This window comes from Bos grunniens, chromosome 13 (assembly GCF_055505025.1).
Source record: "Bos grunniens cultivar Pamir isolate PY7600 chromosome 13, Bosgru_T2T1.0, whole genome shotgun sequence".
Taxonomy (NCBI): Eukaryota; Metazoa; Chordata; class Mammalia; order Artiodactyla; family Bovidae; genus Bos; species Bos grunniens.
The window spans coordinates 30,414,189-30,421,185 of NC_141177.1; positions in this window are offsets into that span (position 1 = coordinate 30,414,189).

The following is a 6,997-nucleotide window of genomic DNA, read 5'->3' on the forward strand; positions in this document are numbered from 1 at the left end:
CAAGTTACTTGAGCCCAGCTCCCTCTTCTATGAAGTGGGTGTGAGGGCAGTACAGAGATGTGTTGAGAACACAGCTAAAACATATAAGAGGGCATAGAGTTAAGCACTCTCTAAACGGACCTAGTATGACTAGTTCTACAATACTGTTCATTTTTTAACTGCTATCATCTCACACACTAGTAAAGTAATGCTCAAAATTCTCCAAGCCAGGCTTCAGCAATATGTGAACCATGAACTTCCTGATGTTCAAGCTGGTTTTAGAAAAGGCAGAGGAACCAGAGATCAAATTGCCAACATCCGCTGGATCATGGAAAAAGCAAGAGAGTTCCAGAAAAACATCTATTTCTGCTTTATTGACTATGCCAAAGCCTTTGACTGTGTGGATCACAATAAACTATGGAAAATTCTTCAAGAGATGGGAATACCAGACCACCTGATCTGCCTCTTGAGAAATTTGTATACAGGTCAGGAAGCAACAGTTAGAACTGGGCATGGAACAACAGACTGGTTCCAAATAGGAAAAGGAGTTCGTCAAGGCTGTATATTGTCACCCTGTTTATTTAACTTATATGCAGAGTACATCATGAGAAACGCTGGACTAGAAGAAACACAAACTGGAATCAAGATTGCCGGGAGAAATATCAATAACCTCAGATATGCAGATGACACCACCCTTATGGCAGAAAGTGAAGAGGAACTCAAAAGCCTCTTGATGAAAGTGAAAGTGGAGAGTGAAAAAGTTGGCTTAAAGCTCAACATTCAGAAAACAAAGATCATGGCATCCGGTCCCACCACTTCATGGGAAATAGATGGGTAAACAGTGGAAACAGTGTCAGACTTTATTTTTCTGGGCTCCAAAATCACTATAGATGGTGACTGCAGCCATGAAATTAAAAGATGCTTACTCCTTGGAAGGAAAGTTATGACCAACCTAGATACATATTCAAAAGCAGAGACGTTACTTTGCCAACAAAGGTCCGTCTAGTCAAGGCTATGGTTTTTCCAGTGGTCATGTATGGATGTGAGAGTTGGACTGTGAAGAAGGCTGAGCGCCGAAGAATTGATGCTTTTGAACTGTGGTGTTGGAGAAGACTCTTGAGAATCCCTTGGACTGCAAGGAGATCTAACCAGTCCATTCTGAAGGAGATCAGCCCTGGGATTTCTTTGGAAGGAATGATGCTAAAGCTGAAACTCCAGTACTTTGGCCACCTCATGCAAGGAGTTGACTCATTGGAAAAGACTCTGATGCTGGGAGGGATTGGGGGCAAGAGGAGAAGGGGACGACAGAGGAGGAGATGGCTGGATGGCATCACTGACTCAATGGACGTGAGTCTGAGTGAACTCCGGGAGTTGGTGATGGACAGGGAGGCCTGGCGTGCTGTGATTCATGGGGTCACAAAGAGTCGGACATGACTGAGTGACTGATCTGATCTGATCTGATCATCATTATTATTACTAGTATTATAATCTTCCCCATTTCAAGATGAAAAAATTTAAAGGTTTGATAGTGATTTAACCTGCATTTCTCTTTCTTCTCCTACATCACAGCAGGATCAAAACACCTGCCATGAAACAGCTTCCATCATCCTAACCAACTGACATTTATCATTTTCTAACCAAACATCTAGATTCCTCCCCCCATTAAAGGTATTCAGAAATCACACCCAGAGATCCTCAGGCCCCTACACACACAGTCACACCAAATATACACACATTTGGATAGGAACGACAGAGTGACACATAAACTAACATAATCACATCCCCCAGACTCCCGCTTTCTTTATCTCTCTCTTTCACACACACACACACACCTCCCCACCCCCACATGAACATACAGAGTAACCACAGCAGCATACATGCAAATAAGCCCTCCGATGCACACCTCACAGCCCCAGTTCTGTGGCACATCCAGGAATATTGAAAGTCACAGGAAGGGCAGCTGGGAAGCCCAGTTCCTGACTTCCCTTTAAATAACCAGTTGGCAACAGCTCAAGGGTCCCCAGAGCCCTTGTAGAAGGGCCTTTATCAGTCTAATTCTGGATCTTCAGTCTAGGATCCATCTCAGATAAAATAATTAATTTTCTATTATAGCCTCTCCCTCTCTGAGTCATCCTTACAAGTCCCTGGAATAACGGCATTTAAGGAAGAAGCTTTCTGAACACCACAGATCAGTACAGAAAAGTTCAGCTTCCTTAGTGAAGCATTTATGTGCTAGGGAGGGTGCATGGAGCAACGTAGTTTCCACATTTGAGAAAAGTAAGTGGGAGGGAATATCACACAACTGTGCAGTGCAGATCATCATTTAAATTAAATCCCCTGGGGGCTCCTTGGCAGCTTTAAATCACTCTATGCCTCTATGGAGGTGTCTCTAAACAGCTTCTCTCCTTTCTTCTGCTTACCAGTGAGAAAAGCAGTGTGGAGCAGTGGAAATATTCTGGAGTTTGATCTTGGGCTCAAGTCTGATCATTTCTGGACTATGTGACTTACCTCTCTAAGTAACAGCTGCTTTGTCAACAGAGTACAGTGATTAAAGGTAAGAGCTCCAGAATCAGACTGCCTGGCTCTGCCCCTGACTAGCTGTGTGATCTCTGGCAAACTATTTAATCTCTCTGGACTTTAATTTTCTTACCTTTGAAATAGGAATAACAATGATACTTACCTTACAGGGCTGTTGCAAGTATAAATTAATGCAAATACTCAGTGTTCAATAAGTGCTAGCTAATATTCTTATTACTCAATAAGAATATTGAGAATATTCTTTTTCTTATTACTTCCAATATTGTTGGGAGGATTAAGAGAGATTAAGAACAAGACTGCACCATGGAAGAAGCAGAGGTGTCAGGTGCTACCATGATCAAAGATAGTTCTGTGGGGGGTTGGCCATTAAAAAAAAAAAAAAAAGCCAAACATGAACTCCACATTTGAGATCCAAGAAAAAATTACTGCAAATGGCTTGGGGTCAGACAGATTTTGTATTGAGTCCTATTTTATCTCTTAAGCATTCTGTGACCCTGGGTAAGTTGGTTAAACTTTCCAAGCTTTAGTTTCTCATTTGTCAGATAAATAAACATTCTGCCCAAATCTCAAAGATGTTGATGATCCTGCAGCAACAAGGCCAAAGGTATAAAGTTCCTTGCAGGACCAGTGTGGGGGGAACTCTTCTTGTTTGACAGGATTCTATTGGGTCTTAGGAGTCTCCTTATGGGGATGATAAGGAAGTTCCAATCACCTTATAGAGCTGATTTGAAGACTGCATGAAATTCTCAGCAAAGATGCCTAGAATGCACATTTCTTTACCTATGCTATCTGGCAGAAAGTAGTCCATGCTGCTTTACTCTGGTTACTGAGCCTCAGTGGTGGGCATGCTTCCAAAGCACTTGTTTATAAGGTGCAGCCTACTCTAGTCCAGTGTTGTTTCTGTCTCTCAAGAGGTCCTATTGGAGAGAAAGAGAAATCAGAGGGAAGTGGCTTTGCCTGAGTTTCTGCCATTTGGAGCTTCCTACTTGCCTTTAAACGTTCTGGTTTCATCAAGTGACTCATTCTCTCTTCTCCTCAGCTCCTAGACTATGATCTTTGGGTACATAGTAGGTACTCAGAAGATGTTGGCTGAATAAATAGTACATCACTAACTCCCACTAGCCTTCATTAATTACATCTTTAAACATAATGAGATCTATAGACAGGAGCTCTAATTATCCTTGTGTCCCTGGTGGCATCCAGACTGTTGTGGTTTATCCACAGCAGGTGCAGCAGTAAATGTCAATTTATAAGTGTTTCTTCCATTCTGAGCATCTTTTTTTGTTCTCCTCAAGATACAGAGCTGGTCTTTGTGTATTTATCCAGTCTTTTTTAATGTCCTCTTTGATAAATCTGCTCCGTCTGCACTGGCCACTTTGTTCCTTGGAAATGCTATCTTATTCCCTCTTTTTTTTTTTTTTTTTGGTCCTCTTGTGCCTTCTGCCTGGAGCACTTCCTTTCCTCAATATTTATATGTCTTATTATTTCAATTAGTTTACATTTATGCTCAAATGTCATTCCTCAAAGAGGTCTCCTGTGATAATCTTATCTAAGAGAGAATTTCCTACTATTATCTATTTTCTTCCCTGGAATTATGCTACACACTCATTTGTATATTTGCTTATTTTGTGTCTCCCCTACTGGAATGTAAGTTCTATGGAGTCAGAGACCTTGTCTTTCTTGTATCTGACTGTATGTGGAGCTCCTCTAACAGTGCCAGATCATGGTTCAGTTCAGTTCAAGTCGCTCAGTCGTGTCCGACTCTTTGAGACCCCATGAATTGCGGCACGCCAGGCCTCCCTGTCCATCACCATCTCCCGGAGTTCACTCAAACTCACGTCCATCGAATTGGTGATGCCATCCAGCCATCTCATCCTCTGTCATCCCCTTCTCCTCCTGCCCCCAATCCCTCCCAGCATCAGAGTCTTTTCCAATGAGTCAACTCTTTGCATGAGGTGGCCAAGTACTGGAGTTTCAGCTTTAGCATCATTCCTTCCAAAGAAATCCCAGGGCTGAAAAAAAAAAAAAAAAAAAGAAATCCCAGGTCTGATCTCCTTCAGAATGGACTGGTAGGATCTCCTTGCAGTCCAAGGGACTCTCAAGAGTCTTCTCCAACACCACAGTTCAAAAGCATCAATTCTTTGGCGCTCAGCCTTCTTCACAGTCCAACTCTCACATCCATACATGACCATTGGAAAACCCATAGCCTTGACTAGACGGACCTTTGTTGGCAAAGTAATGTCTCTGCTTTTCAATATGCTATCTAGGTTGGTCATAACTTTCCTTCCAAGGAGTAAGCGTCTTTTAATTTCATGGCTGCAGTCACCATCTGTAGTGATTTTGGAGCCCAGAAAAATAAAGTCTGACACTGTTTCCACTGTTTCCCCATCTATTTCCCATGAAGTGATGGGGCCAGATGCCATGATCTTCATTTTCTGAATGTTGAGCTTTAAGCCAACTTTTTCACTCTCCTCTTTCACTCTCATCAAGAGGTTTTTTAGTTTCTCTTCACTTTTCTGCCATAAGGGTGGTGTCATCTGCATATCTGAGGCTATTGATATTTCTCCTGGCAATCTTGATTCCAGCTTGTGCTTCTTCCAGACCATGGTAGGCACTCAATAAATATTTATAGAGTGAATTAATGAACAAACATATTATCACATTAAATACTGGTCAAAATGAATTCTTTGAATATGCACCCAACTCCAGGCTATGAATCTCAGGCCCTAACTCTCTGGTTTCCCTACAGTCAGTTCTGACTCAGAGCTGCCCACAGTCTTGGGTGGTAGACATAGGTGAAATCAGCTAGGAGAGGCATCTGTGACTGATACTTTTTCCTAGCCTAATAGTAAGCTAGAAGAATGAGCTACCAATTTCCAACAACACTTGCAAATAGGGCTTATAAGGCTATGGGCTTCTAATACCTCTCCCATTGTAGAGATTATTACCCTGTGTAGTTATTAAGAACACCTATCTCTGCAGGGTTTCCAGTTAGCAAGATATGTCAAATGAAGACAGATGGAAAAAGAAGCATCAGCTTTGAATTCCAAGATATGATAAAATGAAGATGTCACTATTAGCCAGTGAAAAGTTGGCTCATTCTTCCCCTCTCTACTCACTTCCCCTGGGCTCCATTTTCTGCCTCAGCACCTGCGCTGCCTCATACTGAGAAGCAGGAATTGCTTTTCAGCACCATGGACAGCAATCTGCAGGCAGCCAGAAGGCAGAGGGAGCCGGAACTTCGGGCATCCATGAAGCCAAACAAATATTGACTGGAGCACATCCTGGGGCCAGGCATACTGGAGAATATGAAGATTTATGTGGTCCTGACCTTTAAATAACTTAATCTCTTCAAGTCATCAGCATTCCTAGACTGACACAGCTGGGGCAAGGCCCCAAGCCTTCTGATACTTGAAAAGTGGGGAGAATCAAAGGGGAAATTCTTTATTTCCCAACAATTGTTGAATTTCTGCTGTGCATCCACGTATGTCATCTGATTTTATCAATAGATTACCATGCTTAAAGAGAACAGGTACTACAATGTCCTACGCACTGTTATATTCCAAGTGCCCAGCATGGTGCTTGGCACATGGCAGATACTCAACAGTTCTTGAATGAATGTATGAAGAAATTCTTACGAAATCCTATTTCATGGTTTGTCTTTTAACCCTTATTTTGCAGATGAGAAATCTGAGGCTCAGAGAACTACCTTCTCATGACAACTATTCAGTGGTAGAGCTTGGATTTGAAACCAGGGTCCCCAGATTTCACACAAGGCTGCCAATCAGAGACAATTACTACTGGATTCTAGAAAAAAATTCTACCTACAGAGAGACTGCTGCTGCCGCTAAGTCGCTTCAGTCGTGCCCAACTCTGTGAGACCCCATAGACAGCAGCCCACCAGGCTTCCCCGTCCCTGGGATTCTCCAGGCAAGAACACTGGAGTGGGTTGCCATTTCCTTCTCCAATGCATGAAAGTGAAAAGTGAAAGTGAAGTTGCTCAGTCGTGTCCGACTCTAGCGACCCCCTGGACTGCTGCCTACCAGGCTCCTCCGTCTATGGGATTTTCCAGGCAAAAGTACTGGAGTGGGGTGCCATTGCCTTCTCCGACAGAGAGACTAGTCCTGGCCTTAATATAGACTTTGAGTAAATCACAACCTTGAGTAAAAACCGTTTTTCTTCCTGGCATCAGTTTCCCCATATGTAAAACGAGGAAAGCAGGTTGGTAAGGGCTCCCCTCTCCCCGCACCTGGCTTGTAAGCTGCTCTCACCAACCCCCGACTCTGCCCAGCTGTCCTCTCCCAAACTCGATCAGATATCTGTAGCAGTTGGGAAAGCATACCAGCAGGGGGCGTTATAAAATGAATTTGAAACGTCCTCCCCCTGCCTCAGCAGGGCGTCAAATGAGAAGTACTGTATTGACATCCCCACAGACTTCGGGCTCCTTTTTCATCTTCCTGCTATAACCAGAACTTGTGCG